The sequence below is a fragment of the Mesoplodon densirostris genome, chromosome 8 (genome assembly GCF_025265405.1).
Source record: "Mesoplodon densirostris isolate mMesDen1 chromosome 8, mMesDen1 primary haplotype, whole genome shotgun sequence".
NCBI lineage: Eukaryota > Metazoa > Chordata > Mammalia > Artiodactyla > Ziphiidae > Mesoplodon > Mesoplodon densirostris.
Genome location: NC_082668.1, coordinates 26,764,331 through 26,790,778, shown reverse-complemented (window position 1 = coordinate 26,790,778; position 26,448 = coordinate 26,764,331).

Below are 26,448 nucleotides of genomic sequence, written 5' to 3'. Positions count from 1 at the left end.
CTATATTAGCATAGGTCAAATGAAATTTAAAGGAAAAATCTGAAAGTACTTGAATGAATATGAAAATGGAGTCATATCAAAATTTGTGTAATGGAGCTAACTAAATTTACATTTAGAGGGAAATTGATAACATCTATATCCTATATTAAAAAAAGCATAAAAGTCTAAAATCAGTATTCCACCTTGCATACACTAGGGAAAAGAGCAAATTATACCCAAAGAAAACAAAGGAAAGGAAAAATTTAAGAAAGAACAAATTCAGAAAGAAAAAATAGGAGCAGAAATAAACAAAATAGAAAACAGAAAAAGAATCACAAAATCCATGAATCTAAATGTTAGTTCTTTGAGAAGATCAATAAAACTCTTGCCAGACTGATCAAGAATAACATAAATTATCCATATCAGGAACAATAGAGGTGAAACATTGTAGATTCTACAGATATAAAATAATAATGAGGAATTATCATAAACAGCTTTATGTCAGAAAATTTCTTAGACACACAAACTACCCAAGCTTACTAAAGAAGAAATATATAACCTGGATATCCTAATATCTACTAAAGAAATTAAATTTATAGTTAAAAATCTTCCCACAAAGGAAACTCCAGCCTTTATGGTTTTGCTGTTGAATTCTCCCAAAACAAAAGAAATAACATCAGTTATGTACAATCTCTTGCAGAGAACAGAAAAGAGAGTGAATAGTTTTCAAATTATTTTATGAGGCTAGTATTACTATGATACTAAAATCAGACAAAGACATTAGAGGGAAAGAAACCTACAGCCCAGTAATATTTTACTAGAGGAGATAGAATGATAACTTTTTACTTTACAAAAGTCTTTTATTCACTGGTTAGAGTGACAGAAAATTTTCCTATGACCATTTTCTATATTGGTGTCTTCCATGAAAGTCTCAAAGTTAGTGCCTTTCAGTTTGTACAAGTGCCATTTTCTGAAAGGGCTGGAAATCAGACTTTTAACCCTGATGAAAGAGACCAACTTTTCCCTATGGTTACCTCAAGTATGAAGAAGTTTCAGCAATGTGGTCTGCCATAGGAGATATTTTTACTGTGAAAACCTGGGGAGGAAGGAGTAAATATAAAACTCTAACTCAGGGCTTCCCTGGTGGCGCAGTTGTTGAGAGTCCACCTGCCGATTCAGGGGACACGGGTTCATGTCCTGGTCCGGGAAGATCCCACATGCCGTGGAGCGGCTGGGCCCGTGAGCCATGGCCGCTGAGCCTGCGCGTCTGGAGCCTGTGCTCCGCAATGGGAGAGGCCACAACAGTGAGAGGCCCACGTACGGCATTAAAAAAAAAACAAAAAACAAACAAACAAAAAACCCTCTAACTCAAAGGTCCTAATTCCAATGTTTGAAGTAATGATACAGTCTTTTTGGACATGTCTCTTGCTACATCAATTTTAAAGGATGGATTAATTAAATATAGGACAGGATTAAATGGAACATGGATGCTAATATGTCAACTCTTATTATGTAGTAGAGTTTAATTTAACTACAATGAGAAATCTAAGTTTGGTATTATTTGCCATAGAAACTGAAACTTCTACGTGAAATTCAGAAAGATTGTAAGATGAGCAATAGGTATGATTTATTTTCTACAGTAAGTGTAGTTAACTAGAAGCAACACCGGAATAAACAATTTAAAGTTGAGAAAGTAAACTATGGCTTTCTATTCTATTGTCTTCTGGCTGACCCATTAAAAGATCTGGTCTAAACATACGGACCCCACCACAGAACAATAGAATTTTGTGCCTTTGAAAATTGTCGTATGAAAAATTGATTTAAACTTTCCGTTTACTTTTATCATTTAAACTTCAAGATCAATATGAACAAAATAGAAGGCCACTTTAGTGTTCTATTCTACTTTAATGTTGTATACAGTAGTGGTCAAGGATTTCTAATGCATTTGGTGTGGAAAATAAAACTGGACAATCTTAGCATGCATAAGCTGACTGACTCCAGGGGAAGCAGCCCTGAAATGTATTCTATACACTGAAAGCATTTTAAAGGACTTTGGCTTCTTTGAGTATCACAAAGCTTTTGTTGTCTTAAGCAGTTTGCCTTGAATCTGTAAGCTTTGTGTCAAAGAAAATGGGACAAAACTTTGTATCTGGGGGAATGAAAAAATCTTTATTATTTAAAGGGTTACACACAGTACTCCTAATTCTCTAGCCATTGCAGTATCTTCCTTTATTCTCAGTGCCCCTGCCTTAGATCTTTATATCTATGATGAGGTCTCTAGGTAGCCCACTTCTTGTTGTTCCTCCTCTCTCTTTCAGGAATTCTTCATATCAACCAAATTGAGAAGAATCTTTTGGTCTCAGGAAATGCCAAATATTTTCCCATTTCTGCATTCTGGCCTCCTTTCTTTATGCTATCTGGAAATGCACAAATTCAAGAGCTAGAAAAGAATGGTTATGTACATTAGCAATGCACACATGATTTCTCAAATAGCTTCAACTTGCTAAATGGTTAATGCCAGTAATATAAACGGAACAAAATTTTTAATTCCTTTAAGTGTTTCAGAAGTGTTCATTTTTAAATTAAAAAATTGGCCTGAGAATAATGTACTAATCTCTATTTATTAAATCAAAACACCTATAGAATAATAAAAGTTTCTTTTCCTCCTGATAATGTTTGTGCTCCACAGTAACAATACTATATCACCTTTTAATAAATACTTTAAAATCTAACATTTTATTAATTCAAACATTTTCAATAGCTAATCTAAATTCACTTTACTGTTAATACCAAGATTCATTCCATTTTCCTTATAATAAGCTCCATAAGAGTAACTTTCTACAGAGTTTAATGTAGTCCATCCACAAAAAATTGAGTCTAGTTAAAGGCAATTCCTCTTTAAATTTTCTTAAAATTGTATATGTAAGAAAAAAGTTAAGCTAAAAGGAAAAAGGAGCATACTTTAGAGAATTATGATGATGCTTTTAAAATTTTGATGAAAAGCATAAAAGCTAAGAATTTATTATCACTTGACCAAAAATATAAGTTTAAAGGTAAAAATTAAGGCAAGTTGGGTTGCCCCGAAGCCTAGCTTTGTGATTAGCAGAGACACTTGCTGGGGTGGTTTGCTAGTTTGCAGACCCCTAGCTCTTGACTGTGGTGCTTTTCCTGTCATATGCAGGTTGCATTTAATAATTGAATGGTACTTCAGATCCTGCATGGAGAGAAAACGACTACATTTCTCATGGGATTTACACCTCTTGTTCCTTATATTACCCACTTGAGGCATGCAATAAGCATCCACAATATGTAGCTGAGTGATCACATCAGTTGTGTTTTATAACTAGAAATACCACAGGATAAACTTTCTCACACATTTTAGGCTCAGGGTGGCAAACTGAGTTCAGAGTAGTCTCACAGAGCATAGCTGAAACACATTTGTTTCTGAAATTGAAGATGAAACAAGCCCAGTGTTCATTCCCAAAGACTTAGTGACACTGATCCTAATTTTTCTTGATACTTACTTAAATGGTTGATAACAAAAAATAATTATCTCTGTGTTATTTACATTGAAGAGATTCTAAGATGACAAAGGTTAATATTTTATAGCTATGCCTTAAAAATGTGTGGTTATGAATATTTCAGGTATCTATCTTCAAGAAGAACCATTCTTATAAATTAATAGTACCATTTAATGATCAATATAGGTCAGCTGCTGGGATTAGATTGTAACGTATCTTTATGTTAGTAAAAAGTGACAGCATTTTTCATGTAAAATAATGACAACTGCACTCAAAGTCCAAATTTTAAATCATTGAATAAAATTTTCTATCATGTGTCACATCAGAATTACTTTCTCCCCTACATATTCCTGAGGTTGGTTTATTAAATCTTTTCTCTTAGGATTTAGACTTTCAGTATTTATTTTAATTACTTGATTCTAAATATTTGCTATACTTTTGTTCCCTTTACCATAAATTAGGTGCATCAATTATTTCTTGTTTTTGAAATATGGTACCTGGGACATTTTTTTTTTTTTCTAATCACACAGTAAGAGAATTCACCCGATTTTCTCTGCAGAACAATACCAAGTGTTGGGGCTTGATATATTGTTTTGTTCTGCTCTGTTGTCTAATAATATGATAAACTTCTTTCAGCCTTGAGATAAGACAAAAGAAAAATGAAAGGTCTGGAAACATGACAACACTTAGGAATAGAAAAAGCCTTATCGGAATTGGAATTTTGAGTTGCAGAATGAAAAAGCTGGAATCTATTTACCATGAATTGCTCAAAGTAAATACAAAAACACCTTGCAAAATATGCATCTCACTTTACATTGAACACATTTTCTAAATTTGAAGAACTTGACAGGTTTTACCCATATTCTTTTCTTGTCAGTAACGAACAGTGTTGTCAATTGTTACTGTAGCAGAAACATCCTTTTTTTTGCTTTTCCTGCTTTTCTATCCCATCAACTGGCACAATCCAGATGAAATAATTAGAAATACCCGAGAGAGAAGATTTTTTGCCATCAATCAACACCTTCACTGAACACCTTCTAAATACCTCACACTCTGCCTAGTAGAGACAACCCTCTCCATCCCCAGGAGTTAGTACTCTCATCATTTCACCATTTCCTTTCACCATATTTGCACTTTTTCACTTAAAATTATCAAAATTCATGGACTGTGTTCAGGTAGAAAAACAACCCTAAATTTGAATCAATAATCTTTGCTTTTTTTTTTTTTTTTTTTTTTTTTTTTTTTTGTGGCCTCTCACTGTTGCAGCCTCTCCCGTTGCGGAGCACAGGTTCCGGATGCGCAGGCTCAGCGGCCACGGCTCACTGGCCCAGCCGCTCCGCGGCATGTGGGATCTTCCTGGACCGGGGCACGAACCCGTGTCCCCTGCATCGGCAGGCGGACTCTCAACCACTGCGCCACCAGGGAAGCCCTGTTTTGTCTTTTTTTAAATAAAATTTTATTTCTAATTGGTTGACATTGTGGTCAGACTCAAAACCCTACTCTGGACATTTCTTTCATAATACAAAACCTTACTCTTCTGGAGATGGACAGGAAACCCTCCCATCCCCATAACCCAGGCAAAGAGCCACTGTTTTTAGTGGAGTAGAAACAAAATCCAGCTATCTCTGGAAAGGGGTATAATATTTTCTGGCCATCATGATGCAGGTAAAGATCCGTTGCTTCTGGGGGACGGTAGAAGCAAAATGTTTGGCCCTGGGAAAAGGACAGGAAAGATTTATGGGTCCAGGATAGGGAGCTGTTGCAAAGTATAGGTCTTCCACCAATGAGGGAGGGGCAAGAAACCCTCCTCTACAGGAACACAGAATGTGAGCAGAGATTGGCTGCTACTGGGGCTGTGGGGTGTGAAACATGAGATATCCCCACCCCATGATTCTGGATGCAAGAGGCTACCTAAAACAGAAACTGGAGCAGGAGAACAGGGAAACACCTTGATCCCACCTCCAGTCTAGCACTGGGTAACAAGCAACAGGAATTCCCTTCTGGCAAAAGGTTAAGAGCATAGACATCCTTCTCTCTGGCATCAATTTGATGGTTCTTCTAAAAGCAAAGGATGAAGTGGAGCAGGGACACTGAAGAAAAGCCTTCAGTGCCACACACTGCTTACCAGACACAAGGTCATGGCAGCCCACCGTGGAGAAATCTGAAGCCTATAGGACACTGAAGTTGACCATAGCAACATCAACACACACACTCCACTCAACTACTGTCTAGATTGATCTAACCTCCTAAGCTAATGGCCTGACAGAAGTAAAGGTCTGTAATGTTAGCAAGAATAATTCCTATTTACCTTAGTCTTTACTGTTAATCCAAACATGATATTAGTTAAATATCACCATATATACAAAAAAGTAATAATAATAACTATAATAATAACTATAATAATAACTATAATAATAATAATAGAAAAAGAACAAAATAGGGAAAAAACAACTTATTGTCAAGAGATAAATCAACAGAATCAAATTAAGAGATGATACAGATATTGAAACTATCAGTCAGAAATTTCTGGACCCATGTGCAGTGAAAAATTGGAAATGTAAAGAAATGTAAGTAAAAACTGCCATTTACAATATCATAAAAACATGAAATGCTTAAGGATAAATCTGACAAAACATGCAATATGTTTAAGATGAAAATGATAAAGCATTGAGCAACTAAAAAAGTCCTAATAATGAGGAGATATACTGTGCCATGGATCTAAAAATTCAAAAATGTTAATGTATCATTTATTCCCAAGCTGTTCTACAGAGTCAACTCAATCTCTATCCAAATAATAGCAAATTTTTTAATAAACTGTGGCAAACTAATTCTAAAATTCACATACAAATGCAGAGGACCTGAAATAGCCAAAACAGCTTTGACAAATAAAAAAAGCTGGAAAACTTAAAACCACAATGAACTACTTCACAAACTACTTGCATGGCTAAAGTAACAATACCAAGTCTCGGCAGGATGTAGAGAAATTTGAACTCTCATATGTTACTGAGGAAAACATTTCCTTGTACAGCTGTTTTGAAGAAGTTTGGCAGTTGCTTAGAAAGCTTTACTTCCCATACATCCCAGCAATCCCATTCATGTGTATTTATGCAAGAGAAGTGAAAATATATGTCTACTCAAAGACATACATTAATATTTATTAAAGTTTTATTGATCATAGCTACAAATTGTAAACAACCAAAGTGGTCATTAATAAATTGTGATTCAGACATATCATTAAATACTACTAAGCAATAAAAAATGTTAGCACATGTAACAACATAGCTGAATTAAGGGCATTATTCTAAGTTCAGGAATCCAGATATAAATAGCTATATATCATTTGATTTCCCTTATATGACATTACTGAAGTGGCAAAATTCTAAGACCCAAAATCTGATGGGTGGTTTCTGTGGCTTGGATATCAGGAAGGAGATTGACTACCAAGGTTTATGAAGGACATTTCTGAGGTAACAATTCTATATCTTGACTGTGGTCGTGGTTACATAAATGTATACATTTTCCAAGATCATTTTTAAAAGAGTGAATTTTATTTAAATTATATCTTAATAATACTAACTCAAACATGAACAAAGAAAATATTAATCTCTCTTTGGTAGAAATGTTAATCTCTCCTTTTGTGTTTTCAGTTGACTAAAGACCATCCACCTGGATATACCGCAAGTTACTTAAATACATCTCCATACTGAATCTCATATACACCTGCTATGTCTAGGCTTTGTCTCTTTCTAATGAAACTAGTATTTCTACTCTCACTCAAACTGAAAACTTTGATTTAACTTTGCTTCCTCACCTGTCTTTGTATGAAATAAATGAACAATTCTTATAGGCCTGCTTCTCCTATGGCTTTTGCATCCATTCTCACTTTCCAATCCTTTTTGCTGCATCTTAATCCTAGGAGTTATAGAATTTTTCCTTCCCTGTCAAAATTACTTCTTATCTCATGTCTGAGCTCCCAGCTCTCCCCATTATAAAAACACATTTTGGCCAGTTTAATATTCTCATGTAGGCACTATAGGTAGTGTCTTGATTGTGCTATTTATTAGCTATTTTATCTTGAGAAATTTAATTTATATACGCTTTCTAATTCATAAAATGCATTCATCCATTTAGTGAACAACTATTCATTAAACCCCGACTGATTGTCAGTCACTGTTCTAAGTGCTGCAGTTATGACACTAAATCACTGATTTGCAGAGCATATTTTCCAGTGGGGAAAGGCAAATATAAGACAAGTAAAAATAAAATAAGTACAATAATTTTATATATCTATAAGTTTGACAAAGACAGTAAATTAGGGTATAATGATATACCTTCTCTAGATAGTTTGAGAAATGAGAGTCTAATGCAATTAATTTAGATTCAGTGATGAAGGAAGGTCTCCTGACATTTTGGGTAGGATCCAAATAGCATGAAAGTGCCATTCATGGAAAGATCTGAGGCAAATTATTCAAGGAGGAAGAACACTGAGTACAAATGTCCTGAGGTAGGAAGGAACCTGGGTATGTTTGATAAGAAGAAAGAAGGTCAGTGTGGCTGGAGAATAATGAACAGAGCAAGAGAAGGGAAGATGGAAATGAGCTCAGAGAGCTACGAAAGGAGCAGACCACCCATGGCTTTATGGAACATTATAAGATGTTAGAAATTACTACATGCAATAGAAAACAAATGAAGAATTTTAAGTAAAACAATTAATCTGCTTTATATTCATAAATTTAAGTCTTACGGTAGACTTTCCCTTGCTGTTGTATAATATATAAGCAAGTCTTGATAGATCAACCTCCAAAAATAGTTAAATCCATTCACTTCTCAGAAAAGAAGAGGCCATTGAATTGGATGTTTCTGGTGACATTGACAAAACTAAGTTCAATAGCTTGTGGGATGGAAGCTGAGTCATTTCCCTAGGTATAATTGAAAATTTAATAGTGCTATGAAAATCCAAATTGGATAGTGAAACCATACTAAGGATTGCATCATATAGGAAAATATTTAAAATACTAAAATATCTTCTAGGATAGCTTTAAGTAACAGCAAATATAGGAAAGAGTTTTGATATATTGTAGTTGGGATTCTTCTCTCTGCATGGGAATGAAGACAAGAATAATAAGTACTTCAAAAAAAGCTGAAAGCAAGAAAGTGAACAGTGGTACTAGCATTATTGGCAAGATTAATAAATAAAAATCTTGGAGATGCTGATATGTCAGGGTAGAAATTACATCACTATAAATCTGTGAATTATTTGTGCAATTAGGACAATACACAGAAATCATAGTAGAGTATTACATTCCCCTTACTGGTTAATGGATAGAATGCAGGTTGGGAAAGGGCATTTGGGATCCTAAAATGCTGTGAGTGTGCTTGGAAGTGTTCCAAGTTCATAAGTACATTCCATGTCCTAGTAGACAAAATATCTAGTTGAAAACTCCCAATACAGTTGTTTCTTTGGTATTCATGGGTGACAAGTTCTAGGACTCCTAACTGATACCCAGATCCCCACATGGCTCAAGTCCCTTACAAAAAACTGGCCTGCTGCAGTCAGCTCTCCACATCCAGGGTCCCTCCGCATCCAGGAATTCTTCATCTACTGATACCGAGGGCCAACTGTACTGAAATTCATGCCAGGTTAAAACTTGCTAATGTTTAAAAAGGTATAGGAAGGAGTTTCAATCCAGAGCTCATATATTTCTCTCTGTTTGCTCTGTGCTAGCTTTGCAGTGACATTTATGTAATCTTACTTCTATGCAAATTTATGTTAATGACATCACTGATGCTTGGAATTTAAATTGACATGGAGTGAAAACAAAGTACTGTAATTAAAGCTTTGTGAATATTGGCCACTCTGAAAGGATCTTGAAATATCCATGAAATTCCATTTTGGATCCAGTGTGTCTGGTCTATGTGTACTGAGTATTTTGAGATTACATACTCCTTTGCCAGCATCAAGCTTGAAATAGATATGAGAATATAAGGGTTTCTCTACAAATATACTTTAAAAATAATAATGGTTGGGCAGTGCATTCCTGAGATTGTTGTCTTCAAAATATTTCTACTATTTTCTTCTTAGGTAGATGATTGAAAAATAATATGAAAATTATATATATATATATATATATATATATATATATATATATATATATATATATATATATATATATAAAATTAACTTTTGCCTTCTAATAGCATGTTTTTTTAACATCTTTATTGGAGTATAATTGCTTTATAGTGGTGTGTTAGTTTCTGCTTTATAACAAAGTGAATCAGCTATACATATACATATATCCCCATATCTCCTCCCTCTTGTGTCTCCCTCCCACCCTCCCTATCCCACCCCTATAGGTGGTCACAAAGCACTGAGCTGATCTCCCTTGTGCTATGTGGCTGCTTGCCACTAGATGTCTAATTTACATTTGGTAGTGTATATATGTCCCTGCCACTCTCTTACTTCGTCCCAGCTTACCCTTCCCCCTTCCTGACTCCTCAAGTTCATTCTCTATGTCTAGGTCTTTATTCCTGTACTGCCCCTGGTTCTTCAAAACCACATTTTTTTTTTTTTAGATTCCATATATATGTGTTAACATACAGTATTTGTTTTTCTCTATCTGACTTACTTCACTCTGTATGACAGACTCTAGTCCATCCACCTCACTACAAATAACTCAATTTCATTTCTTTTTATGTCTGAGTAATATTCCACTGTATATATCTGCCACATCTTCTTTATCCATTCATCTGTTGATGGACACTTAGGTGGCTTCCATGTTCTGGCTATTATAAATAGAGCTGCAGTGAACATTGTGGTACATGACACTTTTTGAATTATGGTTTTCATAGGGTATATGCCAAGTAGTGGGATTGCTGGGTCATATGGTAGTTCTATTTTTAGTTTTTTGAGGAACCTTCATACTATTCTCCATAGTGGATGTATCAGTTTACATTCCCACCTACAGTGCAAGAATGTTCCCTTTCTCCACACAACTCCAGCATTTATTGTATGAAGACTTTTTCATGATGGTCATTCTAACTGGTGTGAGGTGATACCTTGTTGTAGTTTTGATTTGCATTTTTCTAATGACTAGTGATGTTGAGCATCCTTTCATATGTTTGTTGGCAATCTGTATATCTTCTTTGGAGAAATGTCTATTTAGGTCTTCTACCCGCTTTTGGATGGGGTTGTTTGTTTTTTTGATATTGAGCTGTGTGAGCCGCTTGTAAATTTTGGAGATTAATCGTTCATCAGTTGCTTCATTTGCAAATGTTTTCTCCCATTCTGAGGGTTGTCTTTTCATCTTGTTTATGGTTTCCTTTGCTGTGTAAAAGATTTTAAGTTTCATTAGGTCCCATTTGTTTATTTTTGTTTTTATTTCCATTTCTCTAGGAGGTGGGTCCTAAAGGATCTTGCTGTGATTTATGTCATAGAGTGTTCTGCCTATGTTTTCCTCTGAGAGTTTGATAGTGTCTGGCCTTACATTTAGGTCTTTAATGTATTTTGATTTTATTTATGTGTTTGGGAGTGTTCTAACTTCATTCTTTTACATGTAGCTGTCCAGTTTTCCCAACACCACTTATTGAAGAGGCTGTGTTTTCTCCATTGTATATTCTTGCCTCCTTTATCAAAAATAAGGTGAACATATGTGCATGGGTTTATCTCTTTTTTTTCTACCCTGTTCCATTGATCTCTATTTCTGTTTTTGTGCCAGTACCATACTGTCTTGATTACTGTAGCTTTGTAGTATAGTCTGAAGTCAGGGAGCCTGATTTCTCCAGCTCCGTTTTTCTTTCTGAAGATTGCTTTGGCTATTCGGTGTCTTTTGTGTTTCCATACAAATTGTGAATTTTTTTGTTCTAGTTCTGTGAAAAATGCCAGTGGTTGTCTGATAGGGATTGCATTGAATCTGTAGATTGCTTTGGGTAGTAGAGTCATTTTCACAATGTTGATTGTTCCAATCCAAGAACATGGTATATCTCTCCATCTATTTGTATCATCTTTAATTTCTTTCACCAGTGTCTTATAAATTTCTGCATACAGGTCTTTTGTCTCCTTAGGTAAGTTTATTCCTAGATATTTTATTCTTTTTGTTGCAATGGTAAATTTGAGTGTTTCCTTAATTTCTCTTTAAGAATTTTCATCATTAATGTATAGGAATGCAAGAGATTTCTGTGCATTAATTTTGTTTCCTGCTGCTTTACTAAATTCATTGATTAGCTCTAGTTGTTTTCTGGTAGCATCTTTAGGATTCTCTTTGTATAGTATCATGTCACCTGCAAACAGTTGCATCTTTACTTCACCTTTTCCAATTTGTATTCCTTTTATTTCTTTTTCTTCTCTGATTGCTGTGGCTAAAACTTCCAAAACTATGTTGAATAATAGTGGTGAGAGTGGACAACCTTGTCTTGTTCCTGATCTTAGTGGAAATGGTTTCAGTTTTTCACCACTGAGAATGATGTTGGCTGTGGGTTTGTCATATATGGCCTTTATGATGTTGAGGTAAGTTCTTTGCCTACTTTCTGGAGGGTCTTTATTATAAATGGTGTTGAATTTTGTCAAAATCTTTTTCTGCATCTATTGAGATGATTATATGGTTTTTCTCCTTCAATTTGTTAATATGGTTTATCACATTGTTTGTTTTGCATATATTGAAGAATCCTTGCATTCCTGGGATAAACCTCACTTGATCATGGTGTACGATCCTTTTAATGTGCTGCCAGATTCTGTTTTTGATAGTATTCTGTTGAGGATTTTTGCATTTATATTCATTAGTGATATTGACCTGTAGTTTTCTTTCTTTGTGACATCTTTGTCTTGTATTGGTATCAGCGTGATGGTGGCCTCATAGAATGAGTTTGGGAGTGTTCCTTCCTGTGCAATTTTTTGAAAGAGCTTGAGATGGAGAATTGTTAGCTCTTCTCTACACGTTTGGTAGATTTCACCCGTGAAGCCATCTGGCCCTGTGCTTTTGTTTGTTGGAAGATTTTTAATCACAGTCTCAATTTCAGTGGCTGTGATTGGTCTGTTTATATTTTCTATTTCTCCCTGGGTCAGTCTCAGTAGATTGTGCTTTTCTATGTATTTTTCTATTTCTTCCACGTGTCCGTTTTATTGGCATATAGTTGCTTGTAGTAATCTCTCATGATCCTTTGTATTTATGCAGTGTCAGTTGTTACTTCTCCTTTTTCATTTCTAATTCTATTGAATTGAGTCTTCTCCCTTTTTTTCTTAATGAGTCTGGCTAATGGTTTATCAATTTTGTTTATCTTCTCAAAGAAACAGCTTTTAGTTTTATTGATCTTTACTGTCATTTCCTTCATTTCTTTTTCATTTATTTCTGATCTGTTCTTTATGATTTCTTTCCTTCTGCTAACTTTGGGGTTTTTTTATTCTTCTTTCTCTAATTGCTTTAGGTGTAAGGTTAGGTTGTTTATCTGAGACATTTCTTGTTTTTTGAGGTAGGATTGTATTGCTATACACTTTCCTCTTAGAACTGCTTTTACTGCATCCCATAGGTTTTGGGTCATCGTGTTTTCATTGTCATATTTTTATAGATATTTTTTGATTTCCTCTTTGATTTCTTTATTGATCTCTTGGTTATTAAGTAGTTTCATGTTTAGCCTCTATGTGTTTGTATTTTTTACAGATTTTTTCCTGTAATTGATATCTAGTCTTATAGCGTTGATGTCAGAACTAATAGCTTTTTGATACAATTAAATTTAAGACCTAAATGAGAATGAACTTCAGGAATATTTATTCTATAGACATTGTAATTAATATTCTTTGTAGTTTGTATAATGAAATCTATAACTCTTTAGGGACAAATGCAATTGGGAAATAGGCAGGATTTTTATGAAGATATTAATTTAAAGGCTCCTAGACTATAGGAGGATTTCTAACTCTATGCTGATTAGACTCCAAGTAAATGACATGTTTGGTCCCTCATCTTTTTGTTTCCTTTGTGAATAGTTTTCTTAATGCACATACGTTTTTTCTGCCCATGCATCAGTGCTAGTATTTATATACTTCATTTCACCTTTATATATCATTGAAGCAACTGCATTCTTATATCTAATATTAGTAAGTTTGGATCACATGCAGTTTAACTGCTTGTACTCTTGTATTGTTATGAATCTCTAACATGTTGAGCACATGCTTATCTCTACTCCTGTGTGTAAAAAACTTCCTTTTTTTAAAAAAAATCTAGAACACATAAGTCATTGATCAGCAAATAAATGGATATTCAATAATTTATATTCACTTACTATTTGCTTTTAGTGTGAATCCTAAATGAGTGAATGTTTTTATATGCCTTTTGTGTTAGAAAAGTCAGTTTTTGGTAGGAGCCTCTTCTGCTATACTTGTTATCATCAACAATCATACTCATTTGTAAGCTGTTTATTGTGGCAATAACTTCTACTGAAAACTAACCTGTTCTACTGATAATTTAGTGAATGTAAATAGATAAGCAAATGCTGGATTGAGACATAGTTGTATAGAACCTTTCTACTGTACCATCCAAATAGTACTATTACCATGGTGGTTATGTATTCTGTGAAACACACACACAACACAGACAAACAAAAACTAAAACAAAAATGCAAAGAACAACAACATCAAAATTCTGGCTTATAGTAAAGCTTATATTGAACTAACTCTCCTATCAAAAACAATGATCTACTGTGGACAAAATATATAAAAAACACACATACACACACACAGAGTTATTTAGGGGCACTGGAGAGTGGCCAAAATCAGCAGAAACTGGAGGGAATTCACTCTTTGAAGGAAATAAGAAAAAGTAAATTTTGAAAAAAAATTTTCTGAAATGAATTCTAAATTTGATTAATCACATCAAGTAACAGATACAGGGGACTCAGTTAACCCCTAGTAGGATGAATACAGAGGGAATCAAATTTAATCACATCATATTGTTAAAAAGCAAAGCTAAAGAAAACAAAAAAAACCTAAAACAAAAACCCTAACAGGAAGCCAGATTTGAAAGAAATATAAGATATAAATGATAGCTTTTTTTTTAAATCTAAAGCAATGGTGGGCAAAAACCAGTTAATAGAAGAGCATCTACAAAGTGATGCAGGAAGAAAAGAAGAAGAAGAAGAAAAAAAAAACCTGTTAAACCTAAAATTCTACCCCCAGAAGTAAAAAGAAACATTCAAAAGTGAAGCAGAAACAATAGGAATATTCTCAAATAAACAAGAACTGAAAAATGAAGTAACATAATGAGTTCTGTTGATTAAAGATAAATGATGCTAAAAGTCCTGAGTGACCAAATAATTTTCCAGATAAAGAGAAAAAGGGAGCACAAAGATCAAATAGCAGAAGACACAATAGAAACAAATAACAAGGTGGTAGTTTTAAGTTCAACTAGATCAATCATTACATTAAAATTAAATGGGGGCTTCCATGGTGGCGCAGTGGTTGAGAGTCCACCTGCCGATGCAGGGGACGTGGGTTCGTGCCCCGGTCTGGGAGGATCCCACATGCCGCAGAGCGGCTGGGCCCGTGAGCCATGGCTGCTGAGCCTGCACGTCCGGAGCCTGTGCTCTACGGCGGGAGAGGCCACAACAGTGAGAGGCCCGCGTACTGCAAAAAAAAAAAAAAAAATGGACAGAGGACTTCCCTAGTGGTCCAGTGTTAAAGAATCTGCCTTGCAATGCAGGAGACGCGAGTATGATCCCTGGTCAGGGAACTAGGTTCCCACATGCCGCAGGACAGCTAAGCCCATGTGCCACAACTACTGAGCTCGTGTACCACAACTACAGAGGCCATATGCCCTGGAGCTTGCACACCACAACTGGAGAGGAGAAAACCTGCATAACACAACTAGAGAGAAGCCCATGCACCAGAACTAGAGAGAAGCCTGCACGCTGCAACAAAGATCCCATGTGCCGCAACTAAGACCTGATGCAGCCAAAATAAATAAATAAATAAGATTAAGATAAATAAATAAAAATTTAAAAATAAAATTAAATGGCCAAAACCTACAATTAAGGATAAAGTTTATCAAATGGAATAAAAAGATCCAACTATGTACCATTTACTATAGACACTTTTAAATATAAAGATTAAGACAGGTTAAGAGAAAAAATAGAATAATCTATATCAGGCAAATACAAAGCATTTGGAAGTTGCTATGGCTATATGAATATCACAGCCAACTTCAAGACACAGAGGATTTATAATTATAACTAAGCCCGCACTTAGCTGCAATCATAATTGCAACTAAGCCCACGCGCCAGAATTACTGAGCCTGTGCACCACAACTAAAGAATCCGTGTGCAGCAACTACAGAGCCCATACACTCTGAAGCCTGTGCACCACAACTAAAGAGAAGCCCACACACCACAAGGAAGAGCTTGCTCACTGCAGTGAAAGATCCCACGAGGTGCAACTAAGACCTGACACAGCCAAAAATAAATAAATATTAAACAACAACAACAACAACACAGTTGGAGGTTTTATACTACCTGATGATTATGGTAATCCAGAAAATATTATTTCTTAAGGATAGGCAAATAGATCAATGGAGCAGTACAAATCTATGTTATGGCTCAGCCATTTCATTTCTAAATATTTACCCAAGAGAAGGAAATATGTCCATCAAAGACTTGACAAAAATATTCATAGCAGTTTTTACTCATAATAGCCAAAGCTGTAAATATCCTAAGTGGTTATCAACATGATAATAGACAAGCTAATGCTGGTATATTTACTCAGTTGAATTCTCCTGAGCAGTATAAAAGGCACAAAGTACTGAAACATACAACAACATGATGTCTCAAAACAATGAGACAAAGAAATCATACACATAAGAGTACTTGAAACATAACCCCATTTACATCAAACCCTAGAACAGGCAAAATTAACAGAACTCAGAACAGTGAGTACAGGGTAGGTGAGCTTTGACTAGCAAGTAATATGAAAAAACCAAAAACCTTTCTGAAATGGCAGAAATATTTTATGTTCTGTTTTGAGCGATGGTTACATTAATTTATATATTTGCCCAAACACACAAACTCTATATTTAAATTCTATGCATGTTCAACTTGAAAATAGAATAAAGAAAAATAATGAGTTTTAGAATAAGGTTATGGAACTGTTCCTTTTTTTCTCATCAATTTAGTTTTGTATTTTCAAGATCTTGGGAAAAGACAATTGTTATGATCTAAAATAAGATTTATTGGGCTAAGGATTAGCAATCTGAATATGGAATCTCAAGCTCCATCAGAAAGAAATCAAGAAAAAAATTATGCTATATTCTTTTTTATTGTATAATAGAGAATTGGTGTCATGAATTTTATGTTTAAAGTTCAGTTAAATTAAATTGGGTTCTATTCACGTGTGGTTTCTAACTGTTTTATGATTTTCTCAAGAATTGAAGAGTAGCAAAGACTGAGAAAATGCATAGGGATAATATTTATTCCCTTTGGAGGAAAGATTTAGTAAAGGTGTCAATGCTCTGTTTGTATACTTTGGACTTTTTTAGTGTATTCCACCACATTCCAATTGCCAAGATCTGTACACCTAAGAGACATACTGCCCGTGTGCACAGCAAGTTTGAAGTGCCAAGGAATTGACATCTCTCCCAGCAACCCTATTCAAATGACCTTTGGGAGTTGTATAAATATCACAGCTTCCTTGTCTCTTGGGTGGGGAAAGTCTGAATCATTTGTTTTGCACCATTTTCCAGAATTTCCCTGTAGAATTAAGATTTATTCACCCTTGGTGGCATCTAGTTTAATGATGCATACTTTCTTGGCTTGCATCCACATTACACCCCATTTATTCCAACTTTTGAATCGCCTTTAGTAAACATCTTTAGTTGGTTCTGTAGCGATTGTGCTCACAGGATAAGGCAACAGTCTTCTGTTATCATTGTATGCATTTTGAAAACAATTTTAAAACAACCTAGAAGTCAGATCAGGATAGATAAGGTACACGGAAAAATTGTGCCTGATTCTTCACAATGTAATTTGTATGCAAATTAATATTTGTACATGCTGTATTGTTACATGGATATATTATTTGATCCTGAATATTTTTTTTTTAAATATTGTCTGTAGAGTTTATTCCTCTTATATTCTTCACAGTCCTGTTTTTTAATATCCATTTCCCATGCCAGCTGCCTTTATTTGATTTTATTCCACTTAGGTCTTCATTGATGTTTCTTCTCTCTTTTTTTTTTTTTTTTTTTTGCAGTACGGGGGCCTCTCACTGTTGTGGCCTCTCCCGTTGCGGAGCACAGGCTCCAGATGCGCAGGCTCAGTGGCCATGGCTCAACGGGCCTAGCCGCTCCACGGCATGTGGGATCTTCCCGGACCAGGGCACGAACCCGTGTTCCCTGCATCGGCAGGCGGACTCTCAACCACTGCGCCACCAGGGAAGCCCCCTGAATATTTTTTAATGATTCTGAAGTCTTCTTCTCAATGGCAAATAATAAAACATATGAAAAGTTTTGGGGACCAAAGAACTTATCATTATGACATTATGTACTGTCCACTGAATCCCGAAAAGCTGTTTTTTGGAACTCCAGGTCTTAAGTGACTTGGGCATATTTATATGGAAAATAGCACTCCCTAAAATAAATTTAAAATAAGGTTACAAATATTCCCTTTTCTCAGTGCTGGGTTTCTTAGAGATACCCACACCAACCTTTTAATCATTATGGTAAACATTCCTGGGATGCCCTTAGAAGATTTCTTTTTTTAATCTATCTTACTCGTTATCAAGGCACAATGTACCCATGGTGAAAACCCCTTTCCCCTATTTATTTTCATGGTAAATGTCCCTATAGCTTGGCTCTGTACTTAATAGCACACATATGTTTAGCAATACTACAGAAAATCTCTCACACTAAATTCATTCAGGGGATGATTTATATCACCATAAATATGCATATTTGCATATATTAGCTTTTTAAACTTGTAAAAATATAACTAGATGGATATGACTTTCATGTCAAATAAAATATTGATTTACATAGACTAATCCAAAGTATGGATGTTATTTAAATATCATTTAGCTATAAGACTTCTGAAATCTGAAATCCTCTTTTTCGTAAAATCATTAAATCGAATAATTTGTTTTTCAAAAAGTGAGATGCCAGTCTCTAATATTCCCTTTTTACAGTACTAACTGATGCCTCAAGCATATATCAACGTCTTGTTTTAAGGGTACTTTATTTCACCTTGACATCTGGTTTAATCTGAACAGAGGGGAAGATTCTTTTTTTGTCCCCTTGTTTTTTTGGGGGGGTGGGGAAGATTCTTTTTTGACTGTGGAGTTGTTCTATGAGATATTTATTGCTAAACCCATGTAATATCTTAGCCCACAACTTGATATAATGCATTCAAATGTATAAGGTCAACTGTTAGCTCCTTTATGAAACGTGTTGGGAGTATTTATCCACATAAAGCTGATTTTACAGAATTTTTTTTAACAGGACACCATTTTGATGTTCCTGTCAATATTTTAACTTGGTGTTATCTGTCTCACACTCTCTTCCTCTCTACACTGATAGTTAATGTGTATCTAATTTCTTTAAACTGTATGTAAATCGAGGTTGTTGTTTTTATAAGTCACTCTGCCAGAATTGGAACTACATCTGTCGTCCATTCCGTTCTAGCACTGCCCAGCTTTGCTGTTCATATCATCAATAGCACTGTATGTAAAAGCTGAGTGTCATTATGATTTAAAGACCCGCCTCTGGCATGATGCCAAATAAGTCTAATTTAGGATCTGCTCAATGATAGACAAGAAAATTACAACTAGAAGATATGTACATTGAATTCTAACTCAAAGCATGAGATTTTGGGTGTTATGCTTTCATTTTGCATTTTGTTGTTGTTTGGGGGAATTTAAAAACCTTTGGTTCTCTTACAAAAAATAACACAAGACAGGTGTGAAATTATATATTTTGATTCATTTTCAGGGATGACAGCCTCAAAATATGTTTACACTCTTTATTGATATAAATGTGAGCTAGACTCCACTCAAAATACTGCCTCTTTTTAATATCTGTTCCCTCTAACTAAACCTGATTTAACTGACAATTATTGGTGGAATAACTAAAAACTATTTTAAAAAATGACCATTTGTCTTCTTGTAATTTCTCTATGAGCTGAGTCTGAATTCACCCACTTCAACTCTTACCCCTCAGTGAAAACTTAAAATACTTGGATCTCTTGTGTTACCTCAAATTTAACATGCTCATGATCAAATTCAATTCCCCTTACTTATCTTCACATGGGGTTTTCTGTGTCTATGGCAATATTCCAATTTTTTGTAGGAAATCTTGGAGTTATTTCATTTAATATCCCTTTAGGAGAACTGTTTATAATTATTTACTCTCATTTCCCATATGCAGTATTCTTGCAGATCTTTTCACTTCTTATGAAATACACTAGTACTCACTCGCTTCTCTTCATTCTGACCCTTCTGTTTCTGAATAAATTTTACTCTAACCCACATACTCTAACCATGAGTTACTGTACTTCTCAACTGATTCCAATCCCACTCCCTTCCTGAGCCCTGCTAATTTTTCTAAGACTCTTCCTTCATCACTCAAGAATATACTGTATTCCCTATTGCCTACTTCCTAAAACAAGTTCCAGGTTCTCTGAGAATTTTTTCTAATACTTAATTATTAAAAACAATTTAAATTCACAATAAAATTGAGAAGATATAGAGATTTTCCATATACCCCATGTCTCCCCCCTAATAGACATCCCCATCAGAGTTGTATATTTGTTACAATTCATGAACCCACATTGACCCACCATAATCATAGTCCATAGTTTATATTAAGGTTCACTCTTGGTGTTATACATTCTATGGGTTTGGACAAATGTATAGTGACATGTATCCATCATTATGATATCATACAGAGTATTTTCACTTTCCTAAAAATCCTCTGTATTCCATCTATTCATCCCTCCTCCACCTCAACCTCTGGCAATGCTGATAGTTTTATTGTCTCAATAATTCTCCTTTTCCAGAATGCCATGTCGTTGGAATTATACAGTATTTAGCCTTTCAGATTGGCTTCTTCTGACAAGTTCTCAAGACCCTTATAACTGTCCTTAGACTGCGTAGCCTCAATGTACATTCCTATGGAGATTTCTTTGGTTTCCTTATCTCCCAACATCCAATGCCATTTATAAGGATTCATAGGCTTGACTCTGATCTTAGTGTGTTGTACTAATCCAGAATGTAGGCACCTTTATTGTATGGGACTCTACTGCAATATAATGAGGTTGTAATTGCTAGTTGATCCCTAATCTTATATCTAGGCTGATAATTTGATTATACCTTGACCATGAGAATTGGTCCCAAACATGTGTCCCAGGTTCCATAAGTGGGCTTCTGTGTGACTCTCTGAGTTACTCCCTTTTCATTTGACTTGTGCATTACCCTAGCCCCTTTGGAATTCTGTCTTGCTTTTGTTTGTTTGTTGGAGGATTTTCCTTTAACACCTCTCTCAGAGATTATAATCATATGCTCAAATCAGGAATCCCACTAAATTTCATCCCAATGTGTAGCTACTTTGAGAATTAGAACAAATTAGTAAAACTCAGTGAGCATTAGTTTATTCATATAGAAAATGTAATGTGGAGGAGTATGTGAACCATCATGTGCAAAGGCACCTGGCATACAGTAGACCCTAGATCAAGATTTCTCGGGTGAAGTATCATGAAACATCACTTGAGATGTAAATAAATGTCCTGACATAGAAAAAATGTAGTCAAATAACTTGTGAACTTTTAGGCCAAAGATATGTGATGTATTCACTTTATGACATTTCAGAACTTTAATAGCTGATAAACATGAGTCAAGAGGGGTGAACGTGTAACGTTTCCCAAATATATTGCTGGTGAAATGCTTTCTTTGTAGAACATCTAGTACAGTTCATTGGACTTAGTTTTGGAGGAATGATTTGAAAAGTGCTGCCTTAGATGACTACAAATCCCTTCTGTTCCCTCTTTCTCCTGCTGCCACGCTTCCTGACTGGGATTGCCTTCTTGGGCTCTCTGGTATCACCCCACTTAGTTCTCTACGTCTCTGTTACCCTCTTGTCGAAGGCATTCTCTTTAACTCATAGAGATCGTTACAAACTCACAGAGTCTCATTAAATGTAGTAAAAACTGCCAAGTACAAGAAACATATTTTATACATCTTTTAATCTCCTAGAATTGAGCAATAAAATTACATTTGATTATATTTGGTGTTGGTTTGGACCATTTTATAATATTATGTAAATATATATATATATATATATATATATGTATGTGTATGTTTATATATCTATATACTAGCATTTCCTTATTTAAATTAAATAGCATATAAGATTTTTCCACTTAATTATTAAATCAGAACTCATGAGTAGTGAACCTGACTGAGAAAAAGGGTTTTAAGGAGTTTTGGTCTGCCAACTCGGATTCACTAAACTCTCATATGAAATTGTGAGTAAGCATTTTTTTTTTATATAGAACTTTAGGTACAAACTTCATCTACTTTATAAGGTAGTGTCTATCCTTTGCCTAATGAGATACTTGAGCAAAGGAAGTACAAGAATGGCCTGCTCTCATTGATATTATTGTTCAGTATTTTTAAATAACTTGTATGTGTTTATGGTTCTATTTATAACAGAATAAGCACTACTGTACAGTACAATAATTTGTTATTGAGATAGAAATCTTGAAGTGTCTCTCAGAAGTACCACCTTCTGATATGGTGCCAAGTATGATGGAAGACCATATTGTTTGACAATGTAAGTGAGATCACACCAATTACCAAGGTTATAACTGGTTTTCCTTGATATTCCTTGGGCTCTCCATTTATTCGGCATCTCTTTCAGAGCCACATGTCAAAATCTAAGAAATGTTTCTACAAATTATTTATTTTCTTAAGCAATACTATGTTTCATCTGTAGGCCCAGATGTGTTGGGCATGAATAATTACTCTTTTATGATATTTTATAGAACATATTTTTTATATTATTAAATATTGGATAACTTGAGGCAAATCAGCCATCCTCTTTTCTTCAATACCAAAAAGGAAGATGAGTAAACTTAATTGTGTGATAGAGCACAGTTTGCCGGAAAATCCCTGCAGTGGGGGATATTAAATATTTTTCTAGACTCCCTATTTGACGGTATATAATCTCCTATGAATCTTGAAAAGAGAAAAAAGAGGAATCTTGAAAAGATGAGGTATAAGATTATCAAGGTATCAGCTCAAATAATTAATAAGTGATACGATGGGTTATCACTTGCCATCTAATTTTATACAAATTTACATTTGGTATTTGTTTGGACCATTTAATAATACTATATAAATATGCAAGAACTTACAAAAAATACATTTTCTTTGAGTTCATCTTGTCTTGAGTTCATCATGTTTTCATTGGAATCAATTTTGAATAGTGCTTAACTAATATTACCAGGGCCTTACTAAGTGAGGGATATATTTAGCCATTTAGGTGATAAACATCTAGAGATCAATTTTGCATTAGTAAGGCACAATTTAATACAATATATTTATTGATTTCTGTGTATTATTGATATAGCACCTTTTTTCCCCCCTGTGTTTAGTAGTTTTGTGATCTAGTGAATTTTCTTCCTTAAAATTGGTACGAAGGAGAGTTTATCATGTGGACAATTCAAACACCGAGAGCCAATAGCAGCATTTAAAACCTGGAGCCTTAGTGCATTTCATAGTGTTCTCCATATTTTAATGATTACAGATATGCCCAGAATGAAGATAGAGCCTTTTGGGTGCTATATTTGGATCAGCTCTTTAATCCACAAATTAAAATCATAGCAACTTGTTATAAAACCCTTCTATGGAACAATGTTTAGAATGCTAAACTGAGAATTCTAGTATCTGTTATCAAGGTGGTCTTGAGAAAAAAAATGTTCTCTTTTATAGGGACTGGTATTCCAAATTCTTCATATGCATGTTGTAATAATAATATCTGGTATTATTAATATTAGTGTGGTGACTAAATTACAAAGACACACACATTTTACATTTTTCCCCATTTTCTCTATTCCTTTACATTTAACCACTTAAGCTAAATAGATTATATATATATGTATAGATTATATATATGATGTATACATCCTATATATGATGTATATATATGATATATACATCATATATAGGATATATACATCATATATATGATAGATATATATCATATATATATATATATATATATATATATATATATATATATATATATATCTCAGTTCCTCCCAGCTGAGTAGTTGCAGGGAAATGACAAAAACACAGAACTAAGTACAAGGCTTATTTATCATCTCTGCTCCTGTGTGAAACCATGAAAGAATGCCCTGACTCACTGGGGCAAGTCCTGTTTTATGAGTCAAGGAGCAACACATCACAGGGTACTGTAAGATTTTCTTAGTCCAAGAGGCCCAGTGATATAAAATGACTACAGATTCTTTAAGGTCTTATCTTTGGGTGGTTCTATTTATATTGGTTTCAGGAAGTAGGGTATCTTGTTAGGGAGTGCTTTCTCCCACCTGATTGAGGAAATCTATTCACCTGGCCCTGGCCCATTCCCCTTCTGTTTCCATTGCCAGGCTTAATAGGCTCTTTCAGCAAGACCTGGCGATTTTAATCTATAAACCATTAGCTAGGGCTTCCCTGGTGGCGCAGTGGTTGAGAGTCCGCCTGCCGATGCAGGGGACATGGGTTCGTGCCCCGGTCCGGGAGGATCCCACATGCCGCGGAGTGGCTGGGCCCTTGAGCCGTGGATGCTGAGCCTGTGCGTCCGGAGCCTGTGCTCCGCAATGGGAATAGGCCACAACAGTGAAAGGCCCGTGTACCGCAAAAAAAAAAAGAAGAAGAAAAAAAAATTAGCTAAAGCTACACCAAACTTATGAGAATCAATCCCAGCATATGAGAGATTTTAGTTTTATTACCCAAGAGTCAATAATGGATATTATTTCTTAATGTGACAAGAGTGCAAAGGCTTCTAACTTCTTTGACCCTCTGGATTATTTCAAAGTATTTACTCTTTTCCTGGCAATCCCCAAACAATAGCAAAGGTGACTAAACCATTTTTAAGGCATGATGTTGTTGATTTGTTTACAATGATTCAGCTGAGTTTTCTTTCTGTTTGCTTTGTTGCTTGAATTAAATTTTTTTCACTCTTGATAAGGGGGTTTGCTAACCTATCCTCGTATTACAGAATCAATATATATCTAACATTAGGTCTATGATATCTATCTTTTGGGTTGTACTAAATCTACCTTCCTTAATAGATGAAAAGTTTGTCTCTTTCTACTATAGAAGGAAGCCTAGAATATTCCTGAATATAGGATCTAATGTTGTACTAGGCTGTTGCAGCATAGTCTTCATAATATTGCATTCTTGACAGTATTCTTTTCTACAGAAAAAGGCTTCCCAGTGACCACGCAAGGAAGGGGTCCTATTTGGGGTGACAGCCAGCTCTTCAGCTCAGTCAAATTATTTTAGTTTTATTATTAGCTTTGAAATGTGTCAATTGCCTCAAATATAAGGGACACATATTTAAATTTAAATGTATTTCTACAAAATATAAATGATTTTTGGTGTACTCTCTAGGATTTTCTATATATTGTCTCACTTGTGATACTGTGGAAACTAGTAATACTAATTGCATTATTTTTAGAAATGCATCAAAGACACTGGTACTTCCTAAAGTTGCATTTTCACTCCTTTATTTCCCAGCCCTCTGGCAGTTTGGTAGGGTAGCATTTAGTTCTGATCTTCAGACTATTGGTGGAAGTGGCATCTGTTGCATGGTGACCTTTCAACTCTCTCTTCTCCTGTCTCTACAAACAAGGAAACTTTGTGTTGAGATGGTGGAGACACAGAATAAAAGCGATCTGGTTTCCTGAGGTATTGCATGGAAGAGAGTTAACCTGGAAAGTTACCTAAGTCCATAAAGATTTTTGCACATGTGAGAAATAAACCCCTTATAATATTAATTGCTGATAGTGTGGGATTGTTTGTTAGCAAACTAAAACCTAGCTTATCCCTGACTCTCTGCGAGCACTTAGTAATTATGAAGACTGTTTGCAAATGTTATTTCAATTGCTGTCTGAGATCCACTGCACAGATGAAGAACTTGACACTCGGGGAAGGCCTTTTTGTGTTTGGTCACAATCCTAGTAAATGACAGTGACACGTGTCACATGTAGGGCTCCTGTCAAAAGTTTATAGTTCACTATATTATACCCATTGTCTTTCTCTCAAAATGAATTCCGTTTTGTCCACATACAGCTTTGGGTCTAAAAAGTGACCTTGAAACATCATATAGTCTAATTCTTTCTTCTTCAGCAGAGTGACATCTGAGTCACTCTAATCAGGAAAGAGTCTCTTCTGTATATAAATATATCTTTTAGTATTCAGAACTGTGTGTACAAACAAAATCCTCTTATTCAGTAGATATTACTGCAGGGAATTACACTTTGTCTTAAGGACATAAAGCATCTGAAATTATTATGGGAATCACAACATATTTTAATAGTGACTTGCTTATGTGGAAGAAGTGACACTGAGAAATCTATGAGAGCAAATTTTTCCGAAAGCCTCTTTCATATTGTTTTTGCTGCTGTTTGATTTTTTTTCTCAAATTTCATTGCCTTCAGTAAAAAATACCTGCCTGATAATGAATAATGCTGTAATCAAGGTCCTCAGTTTTCTGTATAGCATTTGTTGAATGAAATGGAAATGAATATAAATGAAAGTTAATATAGAGTTGAAAGTCTTTGCCTTTTAAACTGACTGTACTGTCCTTATGTCTGCAGAGTTTACCCTATTGTGATTTTGTTTAAATATACTTGATTTCTGGACCTCATTTTTACCCTTGATACTGTAACTCCCTCAGTATAATTATTTATGCTATTCTGG